Below are 25,660 nucleotides of genomic sequence, written 5' to 3'. Positions count from 1 at the left end.
CCTTCTTATTCTGTGTCCTGAGAATTTGCCTTGTCCACCATCAGGTTGGAGGCGCCCAAAGTATGGCCAGAAATATGGACTTCACTCCATTTGCAGCTAAAGTCCTACCATCATAGCCAGCTCTCAGGGAAATTATGTAAGTCTTTCTTCCTTTTGGTTATACTTGAGCTCTAAATCTTGGGAGAGTGTTATCTTTCGCACCCTGTTGGGAGGTATTTCTTAGAGCCATGGAACTGTTCAACACTGCCAGGAATATTTACTGTTTGTCCCAGATGAAACCTGGCAAGATATTTGAAAGGATTTTTTTTGAAATACGTCAGAAGTTGGCCAGATTGGAAGCTAATATTTTGAGGCTGATGGAAAATTTTCAGCCTTATTCCCTAAGCTAAATTAACTAGGTACCCAGAGGGCAAAACAGGCATTCTGAAGACAAATGGCTCTAAATACAGAACACAGGAATTTTTTTATTCCCATTTTTGTTGGAAATTTGTCTCCCTGATATAAAAAAGAAAATTGGAGATAATACAGTGGATGACTGTCTCAGTCCCTTGATAACATTCAGGTGGCAAATCAATTCTTTGAGGAATTAAAACAATTACCTTATTTTATAAATTGAGTTTTTACAACAACAGAAATGCAGAAAGGGCCCATTCATCTAAGCAATTAAAGCCCGCCCATCCTTTTTCACAATCACAAATCTCCCCTAATCATCTCAAAAGGCTTGTAGGCATGGTAAAATATTTGGACTTAGGAAACAAAAATTCTCCTGCAGGAACTTGAATTATTTTCCTGTGCCTTTGAGATGTAAATTTTCTATGATCTTCTCTAGGAATGTTCTACATCTTTGACATGCTAATTTCAGGTAGGTAAATCTTATCAGAAGGGAAATAAAGGCTAATATAGGCAAATATAATTTTTAAATCTTTGGCACAAATATTACTAAAAAGCTTAAACTATCTGAGCAGATAGCCTTAAATTATTCCATCTGCCAGAACACAGTTTGAACCCAACTGTACTTGTATAAACTAGTGAAATTGGCACCATGGTACCTGTTCCACAGCTAAAATTTTAAAACAGAAGCTAGAAAATCTCTGTATCTGTCTGTATATATTATACATGTTACAGATGTGTGGGCTTTTGGACCTCAGATGGTATTTAAATTAAATTAAATTAAAATTTAATTTGTAAAGAGCTCTATTTAATTGGCTTAGAGAAAATAAGTACTCTATAAATTAAGTATACTCTATAGAAATATACTCAAATACAGAAACAAATGTTTTTCAAGTTCATGTGGTCTACATTCATCTTCAGTAAATAAAAAAGTTAGCTAGTTTAGTTAAAACAGCTATGTCTTCAGAGTTACCAGCATTAAATACAAATGTGGACATGTAACTTTTGTTCTATCTAGGTTTCCAGAAGTCAAATAAGCTCATTTTGTATTGTAAGGGCCTATTTAGCCAGAGCAGCTCCACCTCGGTTGAACAGACATTTTGTTGTTTATGCTGTAAACCTTAAATTGACCCTGCCCCCACCAGGGGAACTTACTTAAAAGCAAGTCCGGGAAACTAGTAAAATATGGTTGACCAGTCCCTAATAACAGAGCCCAAATACAAGGGTGGGTCATGTCAGGTGGAGATAACAGAGCCTGAATGCAGGGATGAGTCAAATGCAGGGATGAGTCGGGTCAGATGGAGACATCCAATCAGTGGAGTATGCATATTGTCTCCCTAGCTACCAAGGAGTGTTGGTCCCACCTTTTCGGTGCCAATTCTGACCAAAGAGATAGACTAGTTCAAATAGCTACTATGGGGTGAATTGTAGTTCAATTGGCCACCCATGTATGACATAGCATGACTGTGCAGCTTTCTCTGTGTGTTGCAGTCTCATTGGCCACCTGTGTGTGGCCACGCTCAACCACATGGCCTTTGCTCTATGAAAGTTAGTCTGTGAGGATGGGAGGGGTCGCCCTCTCTGTAAGAGGTGGCCCCAAAAGGTCAGTTTGATTCTCAATGCTTGGAACAAAATAAAGCTTTGCTTTGTTGCTTTGTTGGGTCCATGGTCAAAGGAGTGAGACTGATACAAAGCGAAGGTCAAGCAAAGCTTTATTTAGAGCCAAGCATCAAGAATCAAACTGACTGGGGTGCCTGGGTGGCTCAGTGGTTAAGCCTCTGCCTTCAGCTCGGGTCATAATTTCAGGATCCTGGGATTGAGCCCTACATCGGGCTCTCTGCTCAGCGGGGAGCCTGCTTCCCCCCTCTCTCTCTCTGCCTGCCTCTCTGCCTACTTGTGATCTCTCTCTCTCTCTCTCTGTCAAATAAATAAAATCCTTTAAAAAAAAAAAATCAAACTGACCAGCCAGGGGCATCTCTTGCAAAGAGGCGACAACCCTCTGCCTTACAGACTAGCTTTTTTTTTTTTTTTTTAAAGATTTTATTCATTTATTTGACAGACGGAGATCACAAGTAGGCAGAGCAGCAGACAGAGAGAGAGGTGGAAGCAGGCTCCCTGCTGAGCAGAGAGCTCGATATGGGGCTCCATCCCAGAACCCTGAGACCATGACCTGGGCTGAAGGCAGAGGCTTAACCTACTGAGCCACCCAGGTATCCCTACAGACTAGCTTATATAGAGCAAAGGCCATGTGGTTGGGCCTGGCCACACACAGGTGGCCAATGAGATTGTAACACACAGAGAAAGCTGCACAGTCAGGCTAGGTCCCACACGGGTGGCCAATTGAATTATAATTCACCCCATAGTAGATATTTGAACTAGCCCATCACCCTGGTCAGAATGGGCATCAAAAAGGCACCCAAAGGGTGGGGCCCATACTCCTTGGTAACTAGGAGAGAGTATGTGCCCCCACTGATTGAATTCCTCCACCTGGCCTGACCCACCCTTGTATTTGGGCTTTGTTACCTGGGACTGGTTTCCAGGACTTGTTTTTAAGTAAGTTCCCTGAAGTGGGTGAGGGTGGGGGCAAGTTCAGGATGGAGCTGCTCTGGCTAAATAGGCCCTTACAGCTTGACCTTCACTTTGTATCAGTCTTGCTCCTTTGATTACCGACCTAACAGTATCTGTTAACAAAATCTGTTAACAAGAAAGATTGCTTAAGATGATGTTAACTGTTTAGTGTCTCAGGAATTCTTTTTATTAAAAAAAAAAAAAAGCTATGCATGATTTAGAACAGGTAAATTAGATATAAGTAAGATGTATGTTTATAAATTAATTTTTCCACTATGTTTAGGAAAATATTTTTGGTAATTCTGATGTAGGAATGACGTTAGAGCTTGATGCCCACGGCCAAGAATATTCTTGAGACGTCTTTGGTGCAAAATGGTCATTTATTAAAGCATGGGGACAGGATTTGTGGGCAGAGAGCTGCTGTGCCAGGGCTGTGAGGGGCGGCTGATTATACACTATAGAGTTGGGGGAGGTAAGAAAAAATGGAGAAATGGAGGTAACTTTTATATGCTAAAGAGCACCTACTAAATACCCAAGATACTGGAGGCCTTGCCATTGTCAAGGTTGTTTTTTCTTCTCTACCAAGGTATTAACATTAAGGTAGTTGGGAGATTCCTGGAAGAATGCCATACATGCCCCACCCAGTATTGGGGGGTGTGGGGAGGTTGCAGGGTGTCAGCTTATCCTTTGTCTTCCCCCACCTTCTGTTACCTCATCATTTACCCCCAAACAACTTGACCCTGAAATCTTTAAGGCTATTGAAGGAGGAAGGGTCTTATCTTCCTGCTGAATAGGGGTGTAGAGTTATCCCTATCTATGGATCAATACTGGTCAGTTGGGGAATGTACGGTAGGGGAGTTACAAAAGGGGGACGCATCTAAGTCTAAAGCCAGCAACATATGAATCTCCTTGAGAAGAAAAGATCATCTGTTAGCTAGAAAGGGTCGTCTGTTAGCTAGAAGCTAGTGAAGGAGCCTTGGCATTAGGAATGGAGACACCAAAAATAACAAAATAAGGCTAATATTTTAACTGAGAATCAGAAGTCCAAATAAAAGACCTTTGATAGTTTTGACCTTTGATGATGTTCCTCCAGTCCAGGAGTTTAAAGCAATCACTAAAAGAAAGAGACAATTTAGCGTCAACTTTGAGTATTCACGTCAGTTAGAAACCCAGAAGTATTTTTTGGTAATCTGGACTGGTAATCTGGTAATTTGGTAATTTGATAATTACCAAATCTGGTAATTTGGTAATCTGGACATAAAAACATCCTGTTTTTATGCTAGCAACAAGTTTCACCTTGTGTAACAGTTAAAACATTTTATTCCATTCCATTATGTAGAACCACTTCACACACCTGTGTTAATTTTGTATTTAGTGGAGAAATGCTTTGACTGTCCTTTAAAGCTTTGACCATGTAATTAAGAGCTTCCATGTGTCAAGCAATGTTCTCCAGTGTCAAAGATGTACCAAAGATGAATGCTAGATGGTTATACCAATGTAACACAAACCATGTCCACCATTGTTTTAAATTTGGAAGGTTATGTCCAGACAAAAACCCAGAGTACAGTGGTCTATATAGCCTGGGGGAAGCCATGGTCACAAGTTAGAGTCACATAGTCATTGGATCCCAGCCAGGAGCCATTCATATAATATTGGGCCTCTTTGAAGTATAGTCAGGATTTCAAGGGCTACTCAGTTTTGGAGGACCATTCTTTGAACATGGAGTCATTTTAGGCCCATATTGAATTGGAGAATTATGGTTTAATAATCCCATATTTGGAGTCAGTATAAATATTTAAGACTTTTTGCCAATTGCAAAGCACAGCTGGGCATTATTAACTGTGCTTTTGGGTCAGACATATTTGCTGACAGGGCTTTGGCCTCAATAGTCTATTAGACTGACTACGCCATACCTACCCAGCTTTTCATAGCCCTTTCCATGAAACTACTGTCACTAGTCTTAATTAAGGAGGAATCACTGGCAAATGGGGGAAAACTTATCAAGAGATAAGGGTATCCCCAAGTCATCATCCAGTCCAATCACAAGGAAAGTGTTGTGTCCATTATCTTCACAAGCCCATAGTTAACCCTAGGGAGTGGGGTTTTCTTTGGCTTTCAGGGAAGGATTTTTGTCATCACAGCCACATAGAATTGGTCAGGGTGCTGGTGGAGTTACCCAATTGTTGGGGAATCAATCCCATTTTCCAGTTGTTCAAATAAACTGTGTTATTATCCCCACAGAATAAAAAGCACAAAGATTGTCTGAGCTATTGTGGCAATTTCTCTGAAGTTTGCCTCAAGTTGTATAGCTTAGGTAAACAATTGATATTTAAAGACAAGCAGATCTAGAATTTAACATTCATGAAGTGTGTTATTGAAACTATATTTTTTTCTTTCTAAAATAACCCTCAAAAATAAAATAAAATAAAATAACCCTCATTTCGAGAGATAGCCAAATCAAGACTAATTTGTTTGCAAAGCAAGTCCAGTTTTAACAAACTTGGTGTATTTATTTGCATAGCTCAGCAAGAATAGTGATTGATCATATAGATCTTTTAAAACCTGCTTTGCTGGAACTTTTTATAAGGGATTTCTAGGTTGCACTTTTAGTAGCCTCTCCAGGCCAGAAGCCAAGCCCAAGCACTTGCCATCAAACATGCCTGCAATACCTTTTGGGTATTTGGCTACCCAATACACCATTTGGGTACCCAATGTACACCAATGTACATTAGGATGGATTCCTCTCCAGAGGTTCCCAATATATCCTGCGGTTCCTGTACCTGCCAGGAAGTGACATTCTTTACTCAGCCATTGAGACTGCTGGAAACTGTGTAAGCAAAGTATCAGGTCAACATTTCCAAACAGGCTTTATAGCTCCAGGTTTCATAAACTCAACCTTAGCTCTTTAAGACTGGTCATATCTGGGTCTATACATGTGTCTGTCAAATATGATATCCCAGTCAAAACCTTGGTAGAATAACCAACGTTTTCAATGGTGTCCTGTTACAGGGAGAACAGATTTTTATTGAACTTATTATGCAAATGATGATTGCCATGGAAGAATACTTTCTGAGACCTTTTTAATTTCAAAGGATTCAGGTAAAGAGAAAAGTCAAACACTTTGGTTTGCTTACAAATGAGTATTTTCACATTTCTGTAAGTCATAAATATCTTAAAGAGAAAGTATTTTTAGTCTGCAGGAGCAAAGATTAGAGATCCAGCAATGTTTTAAATAAGAATCACAAAAATCTGTATATATATATTTTCCAATTCACTTAGTCCCATGTTACTATTTCTTGCTTAGTTTGAATGCAGCTTTAGTCATTTCTGGAAATTCTTAGCCATTTTAGTTTTAATCTTAAAAATAAATAAATAAATAGATAGATAGCTTTTCATTATTTTTATTTTATTATGAATCTCCTTGAAGACGAATCTCATTTTACAAGAGAATTGGAACTATTATAAATGACAAAAAGCTCAGAATGGACAAGATTAAAAAGCTGATGAGATGAGAGTTTACAATTAGCTAACAAGGAAGTCTGGTTATTTCTGTGACACCTAATACTTTAATAGTCAAAATATCAAGTAATGGCTTTACATTCAAATTTTAGGAATTGCAACTCTAGAATAGTTATAGCATTGACCCCAAGTTAACCTAAGGCTTATCATTTGCTTAACAGTACTTTGGAGTAACCTAGCATACCAAATAAAAAAGCCTAATGAGTTAAAGAGACAGCATTTACAACAAACTTTCCCAAGATTTAAAGTTATAGCAGTGCTTGAATAGGATTATAGATAATTAGAAAACAATTATTTTTAATTAACCAAGATAGGAATAAGAGATTTGAAAGGCAAATATGTAGGGTTCTGTAGTTGTTAGCAAAACTTATCTCCTTTAATACTGAGAAGTTTTAATCAAGCAATGGAAGATGTGATAAAAGACAAAACATAGAAACTGGTTTTCTGGGCAGACAAAAGAGGAAAAAAAAAAAACTTTGTTTACCTTGTCTTTTGAACAGAGAGAATTTCAGTCTTATACCAGTTTACCTTTAAAATCCATTCATTTCAGTCTTAGTCCGTCCTGGCCACACCTAAAATTCCTTTCCAAAGACTTCACAAATCTTCTACAACTTTTTTTTTTTTTTTTTTTTTGCATTCAGATTTTGTTCTGTGCCATCTTTCCAAACAACCATCTTATTTAGGACAAAATTACTTTCTTTTATCTTCAAAAATGCATTTCCATTCCTTATATCTTTCTCACATATCTCCTATTTTTCTACATACAGAGATGCTTGCCTTATTTCCATCAGCCTTAATGACATTTAGTAGACTTCTGCACTTTTTTTTTAAAGATTTTATTTATTTGACAGAGAGAGAGAGAGAGACAGTGAGAGAGAAAACAAGCAGGGAGAGAGAGAGAGGGAGAAGCAAGCTTCCTGCTGAGCAAGGATCCTAATGTGGGGCTTGATCCCAGGACCCAAAGATCATGACCTGAGCAGAAGGTGGATGCTTAATGACTGAGCAACCCAGGCACCCCAGAATTTTGCATTCTTTAGAACCTTTGTCTCCAGTGAAAACTAAGCAGTAACCAGTTGTGAACTGCTACTCCACAACTTTTAGACGGCAAACTTGTTAATCAGTTGAGCAAAACATGTTTACTAACAGATTCAAATATCCTTAGTTCTTTGTAATAAATCAAAAGCACTAATCTGTATCCAGTACTCCATGTGTTAGCACTTTACCCTATTTGGAAAAGACCTAGATGTCCAATGAATTTAAATCCCATTTATTATCCAATAACTTTAGTTTCAGGTTACCAAAGACTTGGAAAGCTATTTTTAACAACTACCCACTGAAACTTTGATGAGACAATCATTTTAGTCAGCTTTTTACTAACACATTGCAACAGAGATAACATGAGCTTATCTGACCTTCAGTAAACCTCTACAGAATAAAATGTCAAGTTTAGTGCTGATAACTTTAAAGACTTGTCTATCTTAATTAAACCAACAAACTTAACTTCATTTAAATACCCAATGCTGTTCCACCTGGACCCTCTGCATTGTCAAGTTTTTACCTGGTGGGGAGATCTGGAGTGGGTGGTGATAAGTCCAAGGGGTGCTCTTCTTCTCCTTGAAGGTGAGGGTCGAAGGAGGAGCCATGGTGCCTGAGGCATCAAGGTTGGTACAGAAGCCAGTTATGTAGGCCACACCCAAGGTGGTGCAGAAGAAGGAGGAGGAGGGGGAAACAGATGAGACAACATGCTGTCAGAGGCAAAGAAAGGGTTCCCAGTTGTAGAGCTCATCAGCTCTAACAGAGGAGCAGAAGCCATGTTTTTCCACCAACAAAGGGGAATAGACAGTCCATGTCAAACCATAGAAGACAGGGAATTTCCCTGAAATGAAGGGAGTTTCAGCAGCTGCTTGGGAATATTCCTTAAAGTCCCTGTCCCAAGGGAGACTCACCACAGTTGGCTCCAGTTACGGCCATTAACCCAGGTAATGAGTGAGGAAGAAGTCCCCACATCTATTAGGAGAAACAGTGACAGTGAGAGAGGGAGAGAGAGAGGGTCAGAGTCCCCTTTGCTAGGAATGGCCTGGGTTTCCTCCAGCAACCTGGGTTTCCTAGAAGGCCTATTTAGGTAATTATCACCCAATGTCAGAATAGAGTTTACTAGCCAAATATGTTTTGCAAGAGGCTGTTGGGGTGCCAGTGTAGAGCAACAAAGGCCTAGGTACAAGCAATAAAGGTACCCCAGGTCCATTTGCTCTCTTTCCTGCAGAAGAGATCTGACAGATTCTACTGAGGCCATGCAGTGTTATAGGATATCAGTACTTTCCTAAATTTCGCAATCCAAATTGTTTCCAATGGGTTAAAAGGCATCCCAAGGGAGACTCTTGGGGACTGAAAAAGTTCCCATCCCTCACTAAAGAGGGTGCTACGGAGGGTCCACTACCAAAGAAAATCCCCTCCTGACTCCAGGGCGGCATCCCATGCACAGGATATGTCAGAGATCCCTGGTGTTAAATCGAGCCAAGGCGACCCTTAACAAAATCACTATGATCACCACCGCCACTAAAGGCCCTTTTTGGGGGGGGCCTGCCCTCCCCAACTTCCCCGTGGCATTCTAGACTATGATGGGTGCCAGCAAAGGGACCGTCCATTCTTGCCTTGAAGAATCTGCCATTTTAAGCCTGTGGAGAACACTAGAAAAGTTTTACGAGGGGGAATTACCCAATTTTGTAATCTAAATAGTAGAAAACATTGACAGAAAGCAGTAAAGATAGAAATACATCATGATTCTATGTGACATTCCAACACTTGTGGTCCTTACAACCAATTTATTCCATCAGGTACTGGTTTTGGCCAGCTCCCAGTGGAGATCCCAAGGCCAGAAGTGACTAGACCAGGGATGTGAAGGGGATCACATTAGATCAATCAGGAGGAAACCTCACATAGGAGTCTTAAGATTGGCAACCGTGCTAATCACTTAAGTAGCTATCCCGTGACCAAGACAGATGACTTTGTATAAGGACAGCAGTAAAGAGAGAACATCAAGTTTCTGGGTCTTATTAACCCCCTGGTCAGGTTACTAGCTTCCAGACAAAAGGCAGAATTTCTCCTCCCCATAGAGTAGCCATGGGGTAGAGGAGTGCAGCCAGACCAACTGATATGAAAATGTTATGATAAGACCGTACTCCTTGAAGAATCCCTGAAATGAGAGTAAATGAAGATAAGAGAGAGTACTCACCAAGTTTGCATAAAGACTCAAAGGCCCATGATCTGGCCCCAAATGATTTAAAAAAGATGTCATTAGAGTTTGAAGTCCATGGCCAAAAAGAATTCTTGAGCCATCTTTGGTGCACAATGGTAGTTTATTGAGGAACACGGACAGGACCCATGGGCAGAAGGAGCTACTGCACTGGGGTTATGAAGGGTGGCTGATTATATACTATGGGGTTAAGGAAGGTAAGGAAAAACGGAGGTTTTAAAAGAACTTTCATATGCTAAAGAGCACCTACAAGATACCAAAGATACCAGGGGCCTCACCACTGCTAAGTGAAGGTTGTTTTCCCCCTCTACCAAGACATTAACATTAAGATAGTTGGCAGATTGGGTGCCTGGGTGGCTCAGTGGGTTAAGCCGCTGCCTTTGGCTCAGGTCATGATCTCAGGGTCCTGGGATCGAGTCCTGCATCTGGCTCTCTGCTCAGCAGGGAGCCTGCTTCCTCCTCTCTCTCTCTCTCTCTGCCTGCCTCTCTGCCTGCCTGTGATCTCTCTCTGTCAAATAAATAAATAAAAATCTTTAAAAAAAAAAAAAGATAGTTGGCAGATTGCTGGAAGAAGGTCACACATGTCCCACCAAGGAGTGGGGGAGGTAGGGAGGTTGCAGGGTGTCAGCTTATGCTTTGTCTTCAACCAGCCTTCTGTTCCCTCATCAACTTGAAACCTTAAAGTTATACTAAGTGAAGTTATATGGTGGATATTCGTCAAATATCTAAATATCTTCCAAGTCATATAAAATTCTAAAACTTGAAATATTAAACACAAGTATATCTACTTTTGGCTTCTTAATACAAAAGGAAATAAAGATATTTGGGTCTTTCAGTAAACATGTCTGGTGTCACACTGAAAAATTTACTGTGAGTAAAAATACACTGTAAGAAATCATGAAGTATATTTATAAATGTTGGTGTAATGGACAGTCCACAGTTGCTTACCTTTTTTTTTCTTTTTTAAAAATTTTTATTTTTTTAAATTTCTTTTCAGTGTTCCAGAATTCATTGTTTATGCACCACAACCAGTACTCCATGCAGTACATGCCCTCCATAATATCCACCACCAGGCTCACCCAATCTCCCACACCACCCCCAAAACCCTCAGATTGATTTTCAGAGCCCATAGTCTCTCCTGGTTCACCTTCCCCTCCAATTTCCCCCAACTCCCTTCTCTCTATCTCCCCATGCCCTCCATGTTATTCCTTATGCTCCACAAATAAGCAAAACCATATGATAATTGTCTCTCTGCTTGATTTATTTCACTCAGCATAATCTCTTCTAGTCCCGTCCATGTTGATAAAAAAGTTGAGTATTCATCCTTTCTGATGGAGCCATAATACTCCATAGTATATATGGACCATATCTTCCTTATCCATTCTTCTGTTGAAGGTCATCTTGGTTCTTTCCACAGTTTGGCAACTGTGGCCATTGCTGTTATGAACATTGGGGTACAGATGGCCCATCTTTTCACTACATCTGTATCTTTGGGGTAAATACCCAGTAATGCTATTGCAGGGTCATAGGGAAGCTCTATTTTTAATTTCTTAAGGAATCTCCACACTGTTCTCCAAAGTGGCTGAACCAACTTGCATTCCCACCAACAGTGTAAGAGGGTTCCCCTTTCTCCACATCCCCTCCAACATATGTTGTTTCCTGTCTTGCTAATTTTGGCTATTCTAACTGGTGTAAGGTGTTATCTCAATGTAGTTTTGATTTGAATCTCCCTGATGGCTAGTGATGATGAACATTTTTTCATGTGTCTGATAGCCATTTGTATGTCTTCATTGGAGAAGTGTCTGTTCATGTCTTCTGCCTATTTTTTGACATGATTATCTGTTTTGTGTGTGTTGAATTTGAAGAGTTATTTATAGATCCTGGATATAAGCCCTTTGTCTGTATTGTCATTTGCAAATATCTTCTCGCATTCCATGCGTTGCCTCTTTCTTTTGTTGACTGTTTCCTTTGCTGTGCAGAAGCTTTTGATCTTGATGAAGTCCCAAAAGTTCATTTTCACTTTTGTTTCCTTTGCCTTTGGAGACATTTTGAAAGAAGTTGCTGTGGCCGATGTCAAAAAGGTTACTGCCTATGTTCTCCTCTAGGATTCTGATGGATTCCTGTCTCACGTTAAGGTCTTTTATCCATTTTGAGTTTATCTTTGTGTACAGTGTAAGAGAATGGTCAAGTTTCATTCTTCCACATATAGCTGTCCAGTTTTCCCAGCACCATTTATTGAAGATACTGTCTTTTTTCTACTGTATATTTATTTATAAATATATATGTGTATATATTTATATTTGCTTTACCAAAGATTATTTGACCATAGAGTTGAGGGTCCATATCTGGGCTCTCTCTACTCTGTTCCACTGCTCTATCTGTCTGTTTTTGTGCGAGTACCATGCTGTCTTGGTGGTCATAGCTTTGTAGTAAAGCTTGAAATTGGGCAATGTGATTCCCCCAGTTTTGTTTTTCTTTTTCAGTATTTCCTTAGCAATTCGGGTCTCTTCTGATTCCATACAAATTTTAGGATTCTTTGCTTCAGCTCTTTGAAAAATGCCCGTGGAATTTTGATCAGAATTGCATTGACGGCATAGATTGCTCTAGGCAGTATAGACATTTTAACAATGTTTATTCTTCCAATCCATGGGCATGGAATTGTCTTCCATCTTTTTGTGTCTTCTTCAATTTCTTTCATGAGTGTTCTATATTTCCTCAAGTACAGATTCTTTACCTCCTTGGTTAAGTTTTATTCCCAGGTATCTTATGGTTCTTGGTGCTATAGTAAATAGAATCAATTTTCTAATTTCCCTTTCTGTATTTTCATTGTTAGTGTATAGGAAAGCAACTGATTTCTGTACATTGATTTCATTAGGAATTAAGAACTACAAGGATTAAGAATTCTAAACAATTAAAATCTTCTAGAAATAAGAGTAAAAGGAAGCAACTGTAGAGGCTGCTTTTAAGCAACAGGCTTGAGCTAGACAGAAGGGGCCCCAGCTCCCATAAGCTGATGCCAACAGGCTCAGTAAGCAATTGGCCCCAACCAACCAATGATATACTTACAACCAGGCACAGCTCCTAAGATTACCAAAAAGGAATATTTCATATATTCCCATACCCCCCACACTGCCCTATAACTATAGCCCCTCACCACCACCTCGTGGCAGATGGTCTCTTTTGCTGCCATGCCCACTGCTCCTTGGCTCCTGGGCAGTGTATTCAATAAACTTTCACCTCTTTTGTTCTGCATTGGGTGAATTTTTTCACTGTCCACACTGCCAGCCCCAGCCCACTCTGGAAACCCCATAACAACTCTGTATGAAAAGTAAATAAGTATTACTGTGTTTTCTAGAATAAGAAAAAGGGGGGGAAACATAAATAGATATAAAAGATGTGGTAGAAGGTTTGTGGAAAAGAAATCCTGGAAAAAAGAATTTTATGTGTGGGCAAGCTGGCTAGGTTTGGAATGGATTTATTTTTTACAGAATGTATCATAAGTACCCTGAAGCATAATTGAAATTTGATTATCTCTCTGTTAAAAAGATAGGGTTTATTTGTTTTTGTTTTTGTTTTTTAAAATTATCAGTCTGTTCTTAAAAATAAATGTTTTTTTCTTTATCCTTTAAGTAAATTGCTAGAACAACAACAACAACAGCAAAAAACTTGTATCTTACCAAAATAATGTACTGTGCTTCATGTCTTTATTAGGTCTTCGATTACTTAAGAAAATCTACTCTTCTCAGTATTAAAAGATCTAAGATTTTGTTGTTGTTGTTTTTATAGCTATGTAAATTTCTGTACTTGCCTTCAAAGTCTTCAATGTGATTTTGATTAAATGGATAACTAAGTATTATTTCATGGTGACCTATGATCTGATCTGATTAAGTATTTTAAAACCTTTTGATATTTTTGACAAACTTCTCAGAGATAAACTCTTCTGGGGGGTTCTTTTTTCATTTAAATTCAATTAATCAACATAGTGTATTCTTAGTTTCAGAGATAGAGTTCAGTGATTCATGATTAATTACAATATGTGCTCTCCTTAATGTTCATCACCCTATCCCCCACCCCTCCCCTCCAACAACCCTGTTTGTTTCCTATGGTTGAGAGTCTCATATATTCAGCAATTCATCAGTTACATTTAATACCCAGTGCTCATCACATCTCATATCCTCTGTAATGCCCATTTCCTAGTTACCCCACCCCCATCCACCTCCCCCTACCCCAGCAACCCTCAGTTTCTTTCCTATGATTAAGAGTCTCTTGTGGTTTGTCTCCCTCTCTGATTTTGTCTTGTTCTATTTTTCCCAGGTTTTTTTCTTTTAGTAACCAGAATCATGCTGTATGTATTTTTCATAGTTGTGCTTGTTGAAGATGTTCCCAGCCTAGCACAGTTCTTTATTCCATTATATATTCCACAGAATTAGTGTTGCTATTTGGGTTACTTCATTCTGCTATCAGGCACAAACTTAAGCACAGGGGCTGGAATTTGAGGGGAAGAGTATCAGTTTGAGTCCATGTAGATCTGAGGTAAAATCATGTTGAGTAAGTATTGAGCAGGTGGTAGGCAGTGCATGCTGACTCAGGCAGGAGGGTGGCTGGGCTGTGGATCTGGGACACACACACAAAAAAAAATTCTGTTTTTTTTCTGGAAAACTCTATCCCTCCTTCTATTTTGAATGAAAGCCTTGCTGGGTAGAATATTCTTGGTGGCAGATTTTTTTTTTTTTTTCCTTTTAGCAGTTTGAATAGATCATGCCATACTCTTCTGGCCTGCAAAGTTTCTGCTGAAAAATCCACTGATAGCCTTATGGAATTTCCCATATGTTTACTGCTTTCCTTTATCTTGCTGCTTTTAAAATTCTCTCTTTATCACTACTTTTAGCCATCTTATATACTTTGTGTCTTCATGCAGATCTCTCTGGATTGCTTTTGTTGAGAGTTCTCTTTGCCTCCTGGATCTGGATTTCTCTTTCCTTCCCCAGATTCAGGAAGTTTTTAGCTATATAAGTCTTCTATCCCTTTTTCTTGCTCTTCTCCTGGGATCCCTATCATGTGACTCTCGTGCTTGACAGTGTCCCTGAGCTCCCTGGGTCTATTCTCATTTTGCATATTTTTCTGCCTCTCTTTTGCTCAGCTTGGTGAGTTTCCATTACTCTCTCCTGATCAGGAAACTCATTTAGCGAGTTCATTATCTCTAATTGGTTCTTTTTAGGTCTTTTATTTGTGGAGAGTCCCATGGAGGTTCTGTGCTGCTTGCCCACTGCCAGGTTTGTGTCACTCCTTTCATGGGCTCTTGCCAAGAACGTATCAGAGGGTGTGGATCCACTTTGCTGTGGCCTCTTGTCTATATTGGGCTATGGAGAGTCTGTTCTGCCACTCTTCTAATCATTTTCTGGGGTTATATATGCCAATGTGAGTGTTCTCTAGGTGGTCATGTGGTAATAGGTGATCCCAGGGTCCTCCTACTCTGCCATCTTCTCAGCAGTCTCTCAAAAAATAAATTCTAAATTAAGTCTTTTTGACCTCAAACTAACTATGGGATTTTCTAGAGGCTGCCTTGGAACATCTCAAAAGATTTGTTCTCTCTCCTTATAAAAAGAGATTAAATTAATTAGACTTATTTCATATGTTAAATTATATTGAAAGTATTGTCAAATGAGAAGTGATATTTAGCTTTCTTAGGTTATATTTGTATATGTTTTAATACAAATGTTCCAGAAAGTGTAAAGAATTCTTAAAAATCTGTCATGGTATAATGCTATCAGTTATAATTCCAGTTATCTTCTTAAAATGTTAAATGAAATTTCTGTGTCAATTGCATTATAATAAACTCTCATGATATCTTTAACCATGGCCATTTTAAAATCTTTTACAATTTGTGACAATTATTGTTTTAATTTGATAGGTTTGCAAAAGTGAGACTCATTGAAATGGTCCTACCAAGTACTCTTGACTACTAACACTGCTGCCAAATTACAAGGTGTCAAACCTCCAGTCCATATTTCAAAACTGAAGGATACAGCTGACATCTTGTTCTGCACAGGTGCTGGAAAGCTCAAAATCAAATTGATGAGGAAGAGAAGTAGCCAGTGTTGAGGAAGGCTGCATCCACCCAAGATGTTGGATCAAGAACATTTGTTTTCCTTTCTTTTTCCTTCTTTAATCATCCTTTTCCTAATTCTTATACCATGAAGATATTTTTCCACTTTTTCTTCTTGCTCTGGCCTGGAAATCTAATGTCATTATTTACATATTTCAGGCTATTGCAAAGTTTGGCAGGAGGGGTAATCCAACTTCCAAATGCTTGTTGGAAATGCTATGATGGTGGTGGTTCTGTAGTTCTGCCTGTCACACACTTCTGATTCCCAATGCCTCAGCTTCACTGGGGCACTCAGCTCCCATTCTATCATATTAGCTTCCTTAACCCTTGGGAGCCATTTCTTACTCCAGGAGAAAGAGCAGGGGCCATGACCAAAGCTATAGCTGCCTGGCTCTGGACTACCTAATTGCAGAACAAGAAGGACTTTATGCAATAATCAACAATACCTGCTGTTATCTGGAGAAACACTTCTGAGAAAGTAGAGACAAATTTACATGAAATACATAAAGAGGACAACTAACTTAAAGAAGTAGTCATTTCTTGACTTACTTAATTCTGGATGATTTGGTTCATGGAGACCCTGGTTCAGGAATAATTTCCAAACCCAGGGTATCATTTTATTGGTAATGACTACTATTTTCTCCCTAATACACTGAATTCCCTCAAGAGTCTTAAATGTATGTAGGCAGCCATTGACTGGGTGATAGATGGTCTCTGACCAACTGAAACAACAGAAGAATGCAACCAGCTCCAATAATACAGCTTGATATCTCTTGTGAATATTACACCAAGACCCCAGAGGCAACAATCGCAGAGAGTCACAATAACGCCAATTTTTTAATAAGATTGGTTTATTTATTTATTTAAGAGAGAGCGCTCCAGTGGGGGGAGAGCAAAGGGAGAGAGAAAATCTCATGCAGACTAAGCAGACTACCTGCTGAGCACAGATCCTGACATACAACCCTGAGATCATGACCTGAGCCAAAATCAAGAGCTGGAAAGTTAACCAGCTGAGTTACCCAGATACTCCTAAGGCCAATATTTTTTATCAAAAACTCTTGAATGGTCAAGAGAATGATCAGAAGTGGAGGGGGGCTATTGAAATAAATTATTAAGTTCAAGATAGAGCCACTCCTGCTCAGGATTCCACACCAACACGTTTAACTTTCATGTTCCTGTAAAGTCTTCACTTGACAAGAAACACAAAGTATCCAGTCAGCCAAACCCTAAGCACCAATCCAACTCTGGGCTTTATACTTATTTTCTTGTTCCTTGATCTTTCCAAATAAGGTCAGATATGCAATGGTAGCTAATCATGCCCTATCTCCATGTTGCGGCTTCTAATGCTATATCAAACTTTCTCTTAACCAAATTTGTCAGGAAGAGTATGCTATCATTTGGTTAATACTGTATTCTCCCAGCCCATGGATTGTTTTTCCTTATAAAAACGACATCACACTTATTACTAAATCGTTTTAGTTTTGTCATTTCACAAACTCACGCATAAAGAGAAAAGACAACTGCAGAATGGAAGAGAACATTTGCAAATCATATAACTAATATGGAATTTATATCCACAATATATGAAGAACTACTACAACTCAATAAGAAGACAACTAACCCAGTTTTAAATAAATAAACCTCAGTTTTAAAAAATTAAAAAGTAACCCAATTAAATTAAAAAAAAATTTTTTTTTAATTCCAAAGGATTTGAATGGACATTTCTCCAAAATGACAAATGACAAAGAAGTACCTGGAAAAAATGCTCATCATTAGCCATTAGGGAAATTTAAGTGAAAATGAGATACCACTTTACACCCACTTTATGGCTATAGTAAAAAATTAAATTAAATTAAATTAAGTTAAATTAAATAAAAAAACAAACAAAAATGAAAACAGACAATAACAAATTAGAATCTGGTATTGCTGGTAGAGATGTAAAATGGTGGAGTTGCTTTGGTAAATACTTTGGCCGTTCTTGGGAATATGGTTACCAGGTTACCATATCACCCAACAATTCTTCTCTGATATAGATACCCAATATAAATGAAAACATGGCCACACAAAAACACATATGAATATTTGCAGCAGTGTTCTTCATAATCTCAAAAAACAGAGAAAAAAAACACATATGTCTGTCAATTGATGAATGAGTAAAGAAAAATATATATATAAATAGATAATAGATATATATATATCTATATATAGATATATATAAATATATAAAATAGATATAGATAGATATACATATAAACCATATATATATGATTTATAAATAAATAATGGTTTGGCAATACAAAAACTGAAGTACTGATACATGCTACAACATGGAAGAACCTTGAAAACATTATGGTATTCAATAAAGTCAGCAACATAAAGAGCACATATTGTATGATTTCATTCATTTTAAATGGCTGCAGTTGAAGTTGAGCACTTCAACTGTAGCATATGTGACTGAGTACTTGAATCTTTAATCTTTGTATAAAGACAAAATGTAGGCAAGTGGTTGCCTAGGGCTGGGGGCAGCGGTGATGGTGGTGGTGGGGTGGACAGCAGAAAGTTGGAAAGAGGTAATGAAAATGTTCTAAAGTTAGACTGTGGGGATAACTTGCACAATTCTTGGACTATACTAGAAACTACTGAATTATACACATTAATTGTTTGAATGCTGTGGCATGTGAATTATATCTGAATAAAGCTATTTAACAAATTCCATCCCAAAGCTCCATTTATCCAAGCCAAAAGTTTACTGTGTTCTCTTTCCCATTTCAAATAATTTCCAGCCACATTGTCCAATCAAGCTTCAACAAAATTAAACAAGTACAACTAAACAATTGTACCCTAATTACAAGCCAAAATAGAAATTTCCCACCACATCCCCACCCTCATTATCTCATTCCCAGGAAAAATTAAAGTTCTAGACTAACTCCCCTTGCAAGTTGAATTCATAAGCTATTAAAATCCAAAGGAATTAAAAGCCCTCATAGAATTCTATCATTTTTGTATGAGTTAAAAAATCCAAAATTTTAAGTTAAGGTTTATAAACTATCCTCTCCAAATTCTTATTCAGCTCAGACTCAGCCAGAATCTGAGCCATTGAGACTCCCAGTCTCAATGTCTGGGTGAAGTCCAACTTCCTGCAGAAGCTGGAGCCTGATTCTCAGTCTGATTGGGTGTCGGATTTTCAAAGCAGCAATTCCCAAAGTGTGGTTCTTGGATCAGTAGCAGCAGCAGTAACTGCAGCCAGGAATTTATTAGCAATTCAGCCCTGCTGAATCAGAAATTCTGGGGTCCAAAAAATCTATGTGTTAATAAACTGTATTAGGCAGCCTTCTGGATGGCCCCTATGATCTCCTTTTCCTAATCTTCAGGCCCTTGTGCACTAAGTCCCCTTCCCCTGAGCATGGGCTGGTCTTAGTAACTAGTTTATAATGAAAAAGCTTCAGGAGAAGTGAAGAGATGCCACTGGCAAACATGGTCTGTACAGTCTAGAAAGACTATGGCTTCCATCTTGGGCACTCCCCGGCTCTCTATCTCTCAGATCACTAGCTGCTGTGAGGTAAGGACACTTGGGCAGCCATGTCAAGGAGCTTGGCTGCAGTCTCCCCACCCACCACCACCAGGCAGACCTCCATCAGAGTTTGCATCTCCGGCCAATAGCTTGGCTGTAACTTCATAGAGACCCTGAGCTAGAGGCAGCCAATGAGGTTGCATATGCTTTCCGGACCAATGGAAACTTAGATAATGAATGCTTATTGTCTTAAGGTTAGAAGTTTTGCAGAAATTTGCTACACAGAAATATGTAACCAATTTATATATTATTATGTAATTAGGTGATTCTGACACAGGCTAAAGTTTGAGAACCACTGCTTTCACTTCAGGAATGGTCAGTCACCAACTAACGCAGAATTTCTCACTCTTGCCCTTGTCTTTTAGTAAGGATCGGTAATGTTTTGATGGCTTCACCTGCTTCTCAGGTTGGTAACTAAACTTTCCTAATTCTGGTGGGGCTTGTTATTTGCCAGACTGAGTGCCACCCTTTCTTGCCTTTACTTTCTCCTTGCTTTCAAACCCCACTCAGTTCCTGTTTTATACTACATTTTGCCTGAGGGGTATCTTATAGAAAGATATAAATCTGTAACTGCTAGTTTGTTAAAGTTCTCTGCTATTGAAACAAGTCTTGCACATTCTCCCTTCCTGAGATAGGTAACTTTGTCTAAGGAGATATTTCCCATCTCCATGTCCACTAATCCCAGCTGCCTGTGGTGATTGTGTCCTGTCTCTGCCACACCCTCCCTTAGCTTCCTGCAGTTCATCAAGCACACTCTCCTGGAGCTGAAGCAGACCTGTATTTCCACGTATTGTGTCCTCATCACCTGGAAATCCAGCAAGGGAGCTCTGATGAGTTTAGGCTGGTGAAATTGATCAGCAAATCTGACCTAGCTGTGGTCCTTACCACTGGCTATACATAGAATCACCTAAGAACTTTGGACACATGCTGATCCCCAGACCCTACCCAGACTGCTAAAGTCACAGTCCTTAGGTGACTCTCAGTTTTACAGGGCAGTCTATTAACTATTCTCGCTGTGGGTATTCTTTGTGTACCACCCCTCCCCCCAGTAGATTTGAATCTTCACCGTCGTCTAAAAGTGCCATTCCAGTTTGTCCCGAGACCTCTTTTCTCTTCATCTGTAGGATGCCTTTGGCCCCAGCCACTGTTTCTAATTCAATAATAGCAGATGCTTCCCTCACCATTTTAGTGCCCCCTTCAAGAGCCATTGGAACCACATTCGTCCCCATCTCCTTTTCCTGGCTTTCAATCCCATTTTGTGCTTAATGTCAGTCTCATTGGTCCAGGTACTTAAATTCCTAGGAAAGACTCTTCCTTTAGCTAAATTAGTGGATATATCAGTTACTGTTCTCCAGAGAAACAGAGTCAAGAAGATCCATGTATATATATTAAGAGATTTATTTTAAGTAATTGGCTCATATGATTATAGGGGCTAGTAAGTCTGAAATTTGTTAACTTGAAACTCAAGAAGAATTTACTATCTTAAGGCAGAATTTTTTCTTTTCCTGGAAACTTCAGATTTTGCTCTTAAGGCACTAAATGGGTTGGACGAGGTTCATCTGACATTGCCAAAGGTGATTTCCTTTACTTAAAGTCAGCTAACTGCAGATGTTAATCACACACATAAAAACACCTTTATAGAAACCTTTAGACTAGGGTTTGACTAAACAACTGGGCACCATAACCTTAGTCAAGTAGATACATAAAATTTAACATTACTGTTGATTTTCTTCCTTTTTGTTCTCATTCTTCCTCTGTTCTTGGTTTGAAAATTAATCTGAAGAATGTTTTACAAAATACTTCTGTTCTTGCTTATGTTTCTAAAGAAATCTCATTCCAGGAACAGAATGTTCCACACACTGGCTTTCCAGTGGCATTCCTGGCATTTAGTTTTACAATGATATCACTGAGAAGATTAAAAAAAATAGATTTTTTATAATTAAAACAAGAAGTACAGTGACATCTGCAAGAATGCTGTTTTGTGCAATAATATGGACTAAAAATTATGTGAAGACACTCACCTGGACCCAAGTTTGCCTTTCAGAACCAATGTTATCATTGTACAGGTCCTCATGGTTTTTATAACAACGGTAAGGTCCCCTCAGTAGTAAAGATCAGAAATATGTAGAAACCCATATAGAATCAGCAACAACTACTAGAACAAATGAAATCAGAAAAGTCACAAAATACAAAACCAACAGAGAAAAATCTGTTGCATTTCTATATACCAATACAGAACTATCCAAAAAAGAAATTAAAAAAAAATCCGATTGACCATAATACCAAAAAGAATAAAAAAGAAATAAACCTAACCAAAGAGGTGAAAGACATATACACTAAAAACTATAAAATACTAATGGAAGGAATAGCATGGGGAACACTATGAGAAAGAAGGGAAAAATGAAGCAGGGGAAATTGCAGGGGAAGACAAACCATGAAAGACTGTGGACTCAGAGAAACAAACTAAGGGTTTAGTGGGGGGATGGGTTGGCCCAGTGATTCGTATTAAGGAGGGCATGTATTGCATGAAGCACTGGGTATTGTATGTAAACAATGAATCTTGAACAATGAATATCAAACACTAATGACATCCTGTGTGGTGACTAACATAACATAATAATAATTTAAAAAGTACTAATGAAAGAAGTGAACACAGAAACAAATAAATGGAAAACTTTCCATGTTCATGGATTAAAAGAATTAGTGTTGTTCAAATGTCCATATTACCCAAGAAGTTCCAGGTACAATGTAATCCCTATCAAAATCCCAAATACAGTTTTACAGAAATAGAAAAAAACCATCCTAAAATTCCTAAGGAAGCACAAAAGATCCCTAACAGACAAAGTAATTTTGGATAAGAAGAACAAAGCTGAAGACATCACACTTTCTGGTTTCAAAACATATTATAAAGCTATAATAATTAAACAGAATGGTATTGTTATAAAATAACAAATATATCAATCAATGGAACAATAAAAAGCTCACAAATAAACCCACATGTATACATGTTTTTGACAAGGATGCTAAGAATAAACAAACAGAAAAGAAAATCTCTTTCCTTTTAGATGGTGCTGAGAAAACCAAATGCCCATATCCAAAAGAATGAAATCAGACCCTTATCTTTCACCATAACAAAAATTAACTAAAAATGGATTAAAGGTCTGAACATAGATTTGCAACCCTAAACTCCTAGAAGAAGACATTAAAGGAAGTTACTGGACATTGGTCTTTGGCAATAGTATTTTGAATGTGACACGAAAAGCACAGATAACAAAACCAAAAATAAATAAGTGAGGCAATATCAAACTGAAAAGCTTCTACACAAAAAATAATCAACAGAGTGAAATATCTTCCAGCTCTTGTCTTAGATCTACTTCCTTGGAATATGCACAGTCTTCTGAGAACAATCTCTTTTCAGATGTCTTTTCTCCTGCCTCCTCCCCGCTGGCAGTCTCCTGCCTCCTCCCCGCTGGCAGTCTCCTGCTGGTGCCGCCCTGCCCTCCACCCCAACTCAGCAGAGCCCAACAAGGAGGAGCTGGCAAAGAAGTGCTGCAGAAGCTCAGTGCCAGCATCACAGCACATTGGAAGTGGACCTTTGTGGCCAAGAGGTAGAAGTCACTGACAATTGGAGAACACAGTCACAGACCCTTGTTCAAGATATATTCAAAAACTATATTTTTCCCCTTTCTATATGTTCATCTGTCTTGTTTCTTAAATTCCACATATGAGTGTGGTCATATGGTATTTGATTTTCTCTGACTGACTGATTCCACTTAGCATAATATACTCTAGCTCTATGCATGTCATTGCAAATGGCAAGATTTCATTCTTCTGATGGCTGAATAATATTGCATTGTATATACACATACCACCTCTTCTTTATCCATTGATCAGTCAATGGACATTCAGACTCTTTCCATAGTTTGACTATTGCTGGTAATGCTGTTATAAATATCAGGGTGCATGTACCCCTTTGAATCTGTATCTTTGTATCTTTTGGCTAAATACCTACTAGTGCAAATTGCTGGGTTATAGGATGGCTCTATTTTTAACTTTTTGAGGAACCTCCATACTGTTTTTCCAGAGTGGCTACACCAGTTTGTTTTCCCACCAACAATGCAAGAGGGTTCTCCTTTCTCCTGATCCTCACCAACATCTGTTATTTCTTGTGTTGTTAATTTTAGCCATTCTGACGAGTATGAGGTGATATCTCATCATGGTTTTGGTTTATATTTATATTTGATTTGATTTATATTTCGATGATAATGAGTGATGTTGTATGAACACTCACCTGGGTCATTGTTCCATTGGTCAAAGATCAAAAGCATCTTTTCATGTCTGTTAACCATCTGGATGTTTTCTTTGGAAAATGTCTATTCAAGTCTTCTGCCCATTTCTTAACTGGATTATTTGTTTTTTGGGTGTTGGGCTTAATAAGTTCTTTATAAATTTTGCATACTGACCCTTTGTCAGATATGTCATTTGCAAATATCTCCTCCCCTTCATAAACTGCCTTTTAGTTTTGTTGATTGTTTCTTTCACTGTGCAGAAAGGAGAAAGGGAGAAAGGGAGAGAGAGAAAAAGGGAAAAAGTATAAGAGACTCTTAATCATAGAGATCAAACAGAGGGTTGATTGAGGGATGTGGGTGGGGGATGGGCTAGATGGATAATGGGTATTAAGGAAGGCAATTGTTATGATGAGCTCTGGGTGTTGTGTGTAAGTGATGATCACTGAATTCCTCTTCTGAGACCAATATGGCACTGTATGTTAACTAATTAGAATTTAAATTAAAAAAATAAAAATAACTAAATAAATAATTTAAACTCAGCCTGCATGTGTACAAAATAGTTTCCACCATTTGATAGTTTGATAGGTTTTTGTTCCTTCTTTAAATATGTGTGTATGAGTAAAGGAGAGGAAGAGAAGGGAATTGGCTCTCTGATGGGTTAGACCCTTCATTGGCTTGGGAAGACAGGAGATATTATACCTCAAAGAAATAGGGGTTTATAGTTTGAGGGTTTTATGATGTGTAAGTCAGCACCTCAAGGGAGAGTTAGTGAAAAATCACTGGCAGGACCGACAGGTGTGGAGCAACAGTCCTATCATTCCAGATACATCTATCTGCCCTTTGACTCTATATTTTCATATAAGGAATTCCCTTGTGGCCACAGATTAAAACTCAAAGTGATCATCTGTTGTTTAATCCACTGTTCACTCCGACTAGGACAGAAAAAATTTAACAAAGACAAGCACATTCTATTGCCATAGGAATAACCAGATTCCCCCCTAATTCCCTAAGGTTCTTCTTCCTTATCTTTTTCCTTAGCATTCTTACCTGTGTTTGAAAAATATGCAGGCAGGGCATTCCTCTGCCTGTAAATTAACCCCCTTCCCTAAGTGGAGCCCTTATTCCTTCCCTCTGATATTTTTTCTCCTTTGGCAATTCTCTTTTCTTCCCTGTGTCCTGTTTCAAATGCCCTTGAAGTTCTGCTTTTCTTTTTTCCTTCTCTCTCAGAGCTCCTATTTGGTTTTTCAGACAATAAGCATGTCTTTTCAGATGAATGCTATTTCCATATCTCTAGTTCAAATGCCATTCCCAACCTCTTCTTGGAGAATTTCATTTGAATGTAGAGAAAAGAAAGTCATCCAACTCCACATGGAAAACTGGACAATCCCAGGAGGTAATAATTTAACCCCCGGAAATTTAGTGTCTGAATCAAGATAAACTTTGTATTACAGAACATATTACTAATAATTTTTATATTGGTTACATTTAATAAATAAAATTATATTGGTTACATTTAATTAAATAAAATATGTTATTAAAATTAACTTCATCTGATTCTTTTTACTTTTGAAAATGCAGTTCCAAGATAATTTGAAATTACACACATGACTCACATATTTCTATTAGTGCTGGTCATTGCGGTAATGCATTTCAAAATACTTCAGCTTAAACAGTGGGAAGTATGTGCATTCACAGAGATAAACTCTCCATAATCTAAAAACAGCTGTGAGTGTTCAGCACTCCATCAGAAATCTCCATCTCAGGGTGATTCATTGGAATCAGAAGTCACTAATTCGCAAAATGGCAGACAAGTTAAACATTCACCATTGCAGAAATCCTCACCAGAAGGTTTAATCAACAAAAATGCTGATAGAATTTTCTTGTGTGTGTGTGTGTGTAAATAACAATAAGATTTGGCTGAAGAAAATCTTCACAGATTTGACCATCCTTGGATAACTGAGGTA

At 38.4% G+C, this 25,660-nt stretch overlaps 1 long non-coding RNA gene across 1 annotated transcript; it reads left to right on the top strand.

Moving 5' to 3' along the window:
- Nucleotides 1-43: 43 nt before the first annotated feature.
- LOC131808240 (uncharacterized) lies at nucleotides 44-25,208 on the top strand. Its single transcript, XR_009344743.1, has 4 exons — nucleotides 44-136; nucleotides 14,949-15,003; nucleotides 19,773-19,813; nucleotides 22,826-25,208. It is a non-coding gene; the product is annotated as an uncharacterized LOC131808240 (long non-coding RNA).
- Nucleotides 25,209-25,660: the final 452 nt, after the last annotated feature.

This window comes from Mustela lutreola, chromosome 9 (assembly GCF_030435805.1).
Source record: "Mustela lutreola isolate mMusLut2 chromosome 9, mMusLut2.pri, whole genome shotgun sequence".
Taxonomy (NCBI): domain Eukaryota; kingdom Metazoa; phylum Chordata; class Mammalia; order Carnivora; family Mustelidae; genus Mustela; species Mustela lutreola.
Note: the sequence above shows the minus strand (reverse complement) of the source record. Positions and strands in the feature narration are given on the sequence as shown.